Source organism: Rutidosis leptorrhynchoides, chromosome 4 (assembly GCF_046630445.1).
Source record: "Rutidosis leptorrhynchoides isolate AG116_Rl617_1_P2 chromosome 4, CSIRO_AGI_Rlap_v1, whole genome shotgun sequence".
NCBI lineage: Eukaryota > Viridiplantae > Streptophyta > Magnoliopsida > Asterales > Asteraceae > Rutidosis > Rutidosis leptorrhynchoides.
In genome coordinates, this window is record NC_092336.1 from 9,323,705 (window position 1) to 9,334,034 (window position 10,330).

The window sequence follows — 10,330 nt, forward strand, 5'->3', positions numbered from 1 at the left end:
TTTTTATTAAGTCTGGTAATCTAAGAATTAGGGAACAGACACCCTAATTAACGCGAATCCTAAAGATAGATCTATCGGGCCCAACAAGCCCCATCCAAAGTACCGGATGCTTTAGTACTTCGAAATTTATATCATATCCGAAGGGTGTCCCGGAATGATGGGGATATTCTTATATATGCATCTTGTTAATGTCGGTTACCAGGTGTTCACCATATGAATGACTTTTATCTCTATGTATGGGATGTGTATTGAAATATGAAATCTTGTGGTCTATTATTATGATTTGATATATATAGGTTAAACCTATAACTCACCAACATTTTTGTTGACGTTTTAAGCATGTTTATTCTCAGGTGATTATTAAGAGCTTCCGCTGTCGCATACTTAAATAATTACGAGATTTGGAGTCCATGTTTGTATGATATTGTGTAAAAACTGCATTCAAGAAATTTATTTTGTTGTAACATATTTGTATTGTAAACCATTATGTAATGGTCGTGTGTAAACAGGATATTTTAGATTATCATTATTTGATAATCTACGTAAAGCTTTTTAAACCTTTATTGATGAAATAAAGGTTATGGTTTGTTTTAAAATGAATGCAGTCTTTGAAAAACATCTCATATAGAGGTCAAAACCTCGCAACGAAATCAATTAATATGGAACGTTTTTAATCAATAAGAACGGGACATTTCATATTGTTCTTCCGAGGATGCGCCTGATGAATGGGTTTCTTCGGTATTCTGATTCTCCAGTTTGATACTTGCAGGATCAATTTCTATATCCTTGACCTAGGCCTTGTCAGTCTTCTTTTTGAAGCGAATGATTAAACTGTGATCTGCCGTCTCAAGCCTCATTATTTCTTCATGACGCTCAATGCTTGGAGCTGGTATTGTCGCAGTTTCTTTTACATCTTCCATTTCCTCTTCCTCTTCAGATTCCTCCTCTTCCTCTATTTCTTCGCTGGGATCGTCTTCTTCCATTTCTGGGTCGTCTACAGACTGTGATTCGACACCTATCTCGATATCATCGGCTGGTGGTGAAGACTCGTCATCGAAAGTGATCCGTCTGGTGGAAATAGCAAACATCTCTGCCTGTCCAGAAAGATCGGTTGGTCGGTCAATTTTGAAGGTAACGCTCTCCCCATGTGATCGTAAGATCAAGGTTTGATTGTACACATCAATGATAGTCCTATCCGTATTCATGAAAGGTCTTCCTAACACTATTGGTGTGTGTAGGTCTTCCTTGATATCTATTACTACGAAATCCGTAGGATACAAGAATTTGTCGACTTTCACCAAGACGTTCTCAACTATGCCCTTAGGTTATCGAATTGTGTGATCAGCAAGTTGGATTGTCATTTTGGTTGGTGACAAGTCTCCTAACTCTAATCTCTTGTAGAGAGAGTAGGGGATTAGGTTGATACTTGCTCCTAAATCTGCTAGCGCATGAATGATTCCAGATTGGTAGATTGAACACGAAAAAATGAATCGGCCCATATCTCCTAGCTTCTGTGGTAGAGAGTTCCTGAGTAATGCAGAGCATTCTTCACTCAGTGGAATTTTGTTAGAGTCTGGTATCCTCTCCTTTGTAGAGAGAAGCCTTCGAATGTATCTCTTCTGGTTGGGGACTTTGGACATAGTGTCCAGGAATCTTCCATCAAGTTTGAAGGAATCAAGCTTGGATGGTTCTTCTTGTAGCCTTCCAGGATAGGGTACATGAACTGGAGTTTCCAGTGTCAGCTTCTGAGTATATGTTGATTTGTTCTTAAGCCTGGCTGACCTTCTCCGTGGTTCTTCCTCTGGGATTACGGAATCCCTTTGTTTTGCTTATTCTATGTGGAGATTTTGGATAGTATTACTTGGCAATCTTCCATGCGGTAGGGTTTTAAGGCGTTGTGATAACTGTCCGAGCTGCGTTTCTAGGCTTTTAGGCAAAGCCAATTGGTTTCTCATTAGTATCTCCGTCTGATCTTGCCTGGCTGCAGTTCTCTGATTTAGCTATTGTTATCCTTGAATGAACTGAGTCAACTGATCATCAGCTCCGAGAGTGGGGTTAGTTGCTTTCGTAATCTGGGTGGTAGGGAAATTTTCCTCAACTGGGGTACCAGTGAGTGGAAGTGGTTGATCGTAGGTCAATTGAGATTGTTGGGCTGGGTAAGGTGGATAGCGATAGCGAAAAGGTTGATTCTTCGCTAAAATTGATTAACCCTAGGTTGTTGATTGAATCCGGGATTTGGTGGATGAGCTGGGTATTGAACGTAACAGACCGAACCGTCGGGGTTTTCGTACTCAACTTGATATTCTTCAGTGGGTTGTGGGTTGGTACAATTTACACAAGCCTGAGCTTGGTTGACCTGCTGCGGCTGCGTCTTCAATTCTCCGAGTTGTTTAGCAAGAGATTCCATCTTATCTGTGAGGGATTTTACGGCCTCCGTTTGATTGTTGAGTGCAGAGAGTGAGGCAGATGATGAAGTTGTTTCACCACTGTTCCAGTCATGGTGATGCATTGTCATGTTCTCGAGCAACTCCCATGCTTCGTCTGCGGTCTGGTTCATCAGATTCCCTTGAGCTGCAGCATCTATCGTTGTCCTATGATTTACCGTAAGACCATTGTAGAAGGTACAGATTTGGGCTGACTGTTCTAGTTGGTGATTAGGGCATTTCTTCAGCAGGATTTTGAATCGCTCCCATGCAGTGTAAAGAGATTCATCATAACTTTGTTTGAAGTTAATGATGTCATTCTTCAGCTTGGTTTGTTTAGAAGGAGGGAAATATTTGGTTAGGAATTTAGTAGCCATCTCCGTCCATGACGTGATGGAATCTTTTTTCAGTCCTTCGAATCAAGTTTGAGCATCATGAGTGAGAGAATAGGGGAACAAGTATAGCTGGACTATATCTTGTCTTATCCCTGGCTGCTTGTAGGAGTTCGAAAGAGATATAAATTTATCAAGGTGAGAATTAGGATCGTCATTTGGTAATCCATGAAACTAACAGCTGTTCTGAATGAGCTGGATGATGTGGTGTATTAACTCGAACGAGTGTTCTTGAATCTCTGGAAATCTGATCGGTCCTCTTCGACCTTCAATCAATGGTTTAGTGTTTTCTGCTAAAGTAACGCGTAATGCCATTCTATTTCTGATTCGTGCTTCCTTGCGTGCTTTAGAGATTATGGCGTCTGGATCAGGTACGAATAACAACGGCCCTGGTCTAGATCGGATTTAGGTCATACACTGGGTATGCCTCTTTTTGTTGTTTTAATTTTTATACAGATAAACTAAGTTCCTAATTTAATCTAAGGTAAGCTAATCTAAAGTAATCTAAGATATTCTAAGGCAATCTTATTCTAAAGTAGTCTAAGGTATTCTAGGCTAAGGTATTCTAATTATCCTAATTATAGATATGTTTTTGGTTCTTGCTACTGATTCCCTGGTATTTCGATAACAGAGTTTCGTACGAACTATTCAACAAACCAAGTGGTCAGGTCGACTACGGAGAGGTAGGATCTTTTTGGTTCCAATATAATTGGAGACTGTTCAGAAAATTCAACAACCAAGTTCGTGTATAATTGTCTTTCTTAGACATCACTTAAATGTTTGCGAATGAGTTTGATAGAGAGCAGTATTGTCTGATACCAGTTCCCCGGCAGAGGCGCCAAAAACTTGTCTCCCTCTTGATATGACCGAAACGGACGTTTTATTTCGCGCGATGTCGTCAGTTCGCGGTGCGTCAGAGCCGGCCACCAAGAGGTGGGGACTCTTGTTTTAAATTTATATTTAGCGGGGCCTAAATCGTACTACTCCTTATTATGAGTAAGGAAATTATGACCTAGAGTCATATTTTTGAGATATTAGTAGAATCGAACATATATTTAAAACTTAAGATAATTATAAAGTGCAGGAGTAGTTGGTGATTACCTAATTTTGGGTTTTCTAGATTAAAGTAAAGTAAATACGATAAAATTTGTAATTCAGATAAGGCTAAAATAAGTGCATGCTATGATTTCATCAGTTGCTTTGCCGGTATTATGGAATGCTGGCTCATAGATAGGCAGTGACCTTGTATTTACTACACTAGTCCTAAACGCCCCTGTCATAAGACATGTCACTGGGTAATGCACTAGACTTGAAGATTCTGAATAGACAGCAATGTCCCTTACCCCCGACGCCCGTGCAGTCTGACTACAGGCATACACGTTCAGATGGCTCATCCAATTGAGCGACTCAGTTGGGTGACGTATTAACTGAGATGACCCGTCCTAATCCATAAGGACGAATACAATATCATATGATTACATTGCGAGGTACTTGAACTCTAAATGATACATTTTACAAACATTGCATTCGTTTTTAAAAGATAAACTTTCATTTCATCGAAAGTTAACAGGCATGCATACCATTTCATATTATATCAACTATCAATGACTTAATAATAATCTTGTTGAACTCAACGACTCTAATGCAACGACTTTTGAAATATGCCATGAATAACTCCAAGTAATATCTTTAAAATGAGCAAATGCACAACGGAAGATTTACTTAATACCTGAGAATAAACATGCTTTAAAGTGTCAACCAAAAGGTTGGTGAGTTCATTAGTTTATCATAATCAATCATTTCCAATAATATAATAGACCACAAGATACTCATATTTCGAAAACAATCTGTGCAGGTCTGCTCACTGCTGTAAAAATCATTCATATGAAGAACACCAGAAAATGCAAAACAATCTCACCAACGGTAGCTAATGCATCGCGCAATGCAAAAATTTCTCATCGATGGTAGCTAATGCAATCTTTAGAGAAATCGAACCATTTCGGTAGCTAATGCATCGTGCAATGCAAAAATTTCTCACCGATGGTAGCTAATACAACCAAGATGCAAAACAATCTCACCACAACGGTAGCTAATGCATCGTGCAATGTAAAAATTTCTCACCGAGGGTAGCTAATGCAATCTTTATAGAAATCGAACCATTTCGGTAGCTAATGCATCGTGCAATGCAAAAATTTCTCACCGAGGGTAGCTAATGCAATCTTTATAGAAAAATCGAACCATTGAATCCAAATAATTCTATCATAGAATGTAGTTTTTAGTATTTGTGTCTATTTCGTCAAACATTTACAAAAGAAGTTCATGTATTCTCAGTTAAAAAATATATCTCAAAAGTATTTAATAAAACAGTTATAAAAACAGCGCATGTATTCTCAATCCCAAAAATGTAAAGAGTAAAAGGAAATCAAATGAACTCACGATACAATATTTTGTAGTAAAAATATTCGTACGACGGAACTGAACAATGCAGGGTTGACCTTGGATTCACGAACCTATATCATTTGTATATTTATTAATATACATAATTGTAATCGAACAAATATATATACAAATTTATTAGTTATATCCTTTTTATATTAATAGTATATATATGTTTCATATAATCATTTTGTATATAAAAATATTAATTTTTGTTATGTTATATGTATCAAATATTTTATATGTATATATTTTATTTGTTTGTTAAATTAGTAATTATATTAATACTAAAATAAAATTAGTAGTGATTAAAATAATGATAATGATAGTACTAGTGTTAATAATAATGATAATAATATTAATGATTTTATTAATAATAATATTAATGATAGTTTTAAATGATAAATCTTATAATAATGATAATAATAGTAGTTTTTAATAAAATGAAAAGTTTAATAATAATGATAATGAAAATGATAATTTTGATAATAATACATAATACTTAATAATAATAATAATTGATAATTACTACTTATTTTAGTGATATTAATAGCAATAATAATCATAATACTAATATTAATAACAATAACAATAATAATCATAACAATAATAATCATAATAATATTAATAATAATAATAATAATAATAATAATAATAATAATAATAATAATAATAATAATAATAATAATTAATATTAATAAGTAATAATAATAATAATAATAGATAAATACATAAAGACTACCTCAAAACCTCTTCCAAAAAGAAAACACCCCGAACCGGGCTCGAACCCGAGACCTCTCGGTTACACACAAACAACCATGACCATCGTTCTATTTCTGTTTTTCTGAAATTCTCCTCAAAGAAATAAATATAACATGTCTCTATCTGTTTTCTAATTCTTCTTCTTCTTTACAGACTCTTTAAAATCGACCAAGGATCAACTAAAGTTTTTAACAAGTTTTAAAATTCGAATCATATCAGAAATTGAAACAGAAACGTCCCTTAGTGAGTGATTGAATTAATTTAAAACAGAAAAAAATAAAATAAAATCGAGCTGTAAATAAAAAAAATACGATGAACAACTCATTAGGTGATTTTGAATTACAGAAGGTTTTAGCTTTGGAATTCTACATGAATTAGGTTCTAATTGACTCCTAGAAACTTTATCCATTATCAATTTAACTGGAAAACCAAACACGAACTCGAATTTCATGAAGAACATGAGGTTTGACTTTTTAGAAATAAGGTTTGACTCGAAAATTCATAATCAATAAGAGGAATTGGGTCGTGAAACTTTACAGATGGTTGGAATAGATCAATCCTAACACGACTGCATTTACAGATTTTTAAATTCAATACGAAATTGAGGTTTTGCAAAAATGGAAACAAGAACAGGGATGTCGACTGTTTTTCTAAAATTTTCTGTTTAATTCTTCATGTAACAGCAATTGAAATTGATAATTGATAATGTGAATGGAAAGGCTCAATGATTCTTAACAACTGGAGTAATTGTTTTATAGCTAAAGTGGGTCGACAAAGGGAATCAACCAAGCAGAAAAATACAGAAAATAATAAAAAAACGAAAAGGACTTGTAACAGATTTTGAAATTTTGTGAATTTTGATATCAACATGTTCAACAATCAAGTAGATAAATTAAATAGAATGATAGTGATTTTAAACTGAATATGTATTTATCTGTATTTGTATACGTGTATAACTGTATTTATATGTTTATATATTAGTATATGTACTTATATATATAATTGTATTCTGTATCTATATATACATATATTTTTATATATTTGTAATAATGTTTACATATATATATATATATATATATATATATATATCAATTATTTATATATATCTATTATATTAAATTCTGTAATATTAATTAATAATATAAATCTATTTATAAAATCTGTTAATATTATAAATTTTAATAAGAATACTAGCAATAATAATAATAGAATTAATAATAATAATAATAATATTAATAATAACTTTATTATAATAATATTAATAAGAATAAAAGAAATTATAAAAATGATAATAATAATATTATTAATGATAACCATATTAAATTGTATTATTTTTATTATAATAAGGTTGATAACTAAAATAATAAGGATGATGATAATAATATTATTAATGATACTAATAATAATACTAATTATAATAATATTAGTAAAAATAATATTACAATTTATATTTATATCCATTTTCATAATAATATTAATAATACTAATATAGATGTTAATATTGAAAGTAATAAAAATATTACTATAACAATTATATTTTATCTTATAACTAAATTTATTATATTATATATTAACATTACATGTTATTAATTATATGATGTATATAATAATAATAACAATAATAATAATAATTCTTAATAACACTACTTAATAATATTAATTCTTAATTCAAATGCTTAAATTTTATTATTTCCAATTGTTATAATTATTTACATTTATATATGTATACATCTCTGTACATATCTATTTACAAATAATTATTTGTGAATCGCCGGGAATTGTCAAAGGTCAATTGAATAATTGAAACAGTTCAAAATTTTTGAGACTCAACCTTACAGACTTTGCTTATCGTGTCGAACCCATATAAAGATTAAGTTTAAATTTGGTCGAAAATTTCTGGGTCGTCACAGTACCTACCCGTTAAAGAAATTTCGTCCCGAAATTTGATTGGAATCGTCATGGTTGACAATAAGTATGTTTTCATGACACATACAAGTTGAAATTTAGAGTTTTATCATCAATGAGTAGTTTGGATAAAACAATTTGTTTATGTGAAGAGTACGAGTGAAGTTATCACAAAAGAGTGAAATGAATAAATGCAGATTTGTCTTAACCAGTGACGTAGTCACGGTTGATTTCCGAAATTCAATGGATTTAGAGAAAATCTTCGTAATAAGATTTGATTCTTCGGTAATTAAGGAAATTAAGATCTCTTTAATTAAATGAGGTCATTTACCTCAATTGCTCTGTCTGATATTCCCACTATAAATCCACCCCCTTTATTTTCTTATTTCCACATCTCCCATCCTCTATACTTTCTTCTTCAATTCATATATCCAAAAGATTGTGAAAATGCTTCATTCAGTTCTGATCATTGATCTTATTCTGACTATCACCACAATCATTCTTCTATTCCAACTTCCACCGGAGGAATCTGTTTACTTCTACTTCGCTCTTGGGATATTGCTTTTCTTAATCCTTCCTTGCATCTGTCTTTCCATAATTATTGACATCTACGGTTAATGATCTCTTCTATTTGCTGCGATTTATACTCTCATTTATATTTCGAAGCTTCATGCTTTTGTTTTTCTCTTCTCGACTTTCAGTACAACAAGTAATGGTCCAGAATTCGTAGATATGAATGAACATAGTTATTGTTCTAAGAAAGAAACGATAATAGTACAATCTGACTTGTCAAATTACTAGAATTCAAGGGAAAAGATAGGATTATCAAGAAAATATGTTCTTGATATGTTTAGAGATTAGGTAGAATGTAAGAGTCGTGTAACATGGCACATGATGACGTTATGGTCTGTAAATCATCAAGTTCCATTAGAAACTCAGCATGACTTACTGTAATATAATCATGTTGATCAAGTGTCATTATATTATATTAACTCATGCTTCAGTCCCCAACACTACTTCAAAAACATTCAAATTTTAAATTCGAATTTTTCAGAATTTAGAAACTAAAATAATTTCCTTTCTGATGTAACACTGATATCGTGAAAATATAAATGATTTCAGATAAGAATAGTTATGAAAATATCTTCAGCAATATCGATGATATTTATAATGAAAGATACAATGATATCTTAGAATTTCAGAATGAAAGATCATAATTCTAAGAGATAAATGTTATATGTATACATATACTGTAGATGTAGAAACGTTACGAGATTCGAACTACTGATTGTTGATTTTCGGTATTTGGTATGGCAATTATCGTTACAAGATGCAGATGAGTATTTGATAGGATTTTAATGATCACATATCATGGTTTTTCGGAGAGACTTAAGCTGATGAATAATGAAGTTGCTGGTAAGTTTACTGCTAATGTGGTGGAATATAAACGGTTTCCCGATAACGATGACGAAGGGCAAACTTATATATCAAGGTTATAATATGACTGTTTCGAACGAAGAGTCGAAGTTGACTTGCTGGAGCTGTGACAAAACTGGCTATCTCGAACATGAGTTGCAAAGTTATTTTCGGTAATAATAATGCTAAAGGAATTAGCACAGCTACGTGTTAAACGTTTACTCAGTTTCCGAGGGTTTTTCAGGTGCATAACTATATGCATAAATCTTTCCTTCCGTAGACGAAGTGCGGTTGGTTCATCTTCTCGATTGAGGTGTTTTTAAGCATCATGAAAGGTTTGAACGCAGATTGTAATCGTCAAGATACAAATGAGGTTTAAGATGAAATCAAGTGGCAAACTTGAAGAAATGTTTAGTTTCATATGTTATAATCAATATTTTAATTCATTTTAATTGTCCAATGTTAGTAGTCCACGGTTAGTAGTTCAATAATTCATATATAGTTTAATATATTATATTCGAATTAATTAATACGTGTCGTGACCCATTGTATACATGTCTCAGACTCGATCATAACTCAAAGTATATATATTATTTAGAATCAACCTCGACCCTTTATATGCTAACTCGAGCATTACTGCGATATAGAGTGACTTACTGTTATTCCAAATAATATATATAGATGACGTCGATATGATATGTCAAAACATTGTATATGTGTCCCGATTTATACGACGATATTTAAAGTGCGTAAAATAAATAACAGAAATTAAATGACGATAAATAAAATTACGAGAATTAAAATTGCGATAAATAAATTGCGATAAATAAATTGCGATAAATAAAATTGCAATAAATAAATTGCGATAAATAAAATGTAATAAGGAATTAACAGTTAGCTAGGATTTTGTTAGCGTGGATTCTTAACAGAATTTCTCATAGTTAATTTATTTGTTTCTGACAAATTTTATTTTGTCCAATGTTTTCTTCATTATGC

At 32.2% G+C, this 10,330-nt stretch overlaps 1 non-coding gene across 1 annotated transcript; it reads left to right on the plus strand.

The window, feature by feature from the left end:
* Positions 1-2,645: 2,645 nt before the first annotated feature.
* Positions 2,646-2,752, plus strand: LOC139846055 (small nucleolar RNA R71). Its single transcript, XR_011758801.1, has one exon. It is a non-coding gene; the product is annotated as a small nucleolar RNA R71 (small nucleolar RNA).
* Positions 2,753-10,330: the final 7,578 nt, after the last annotated feature.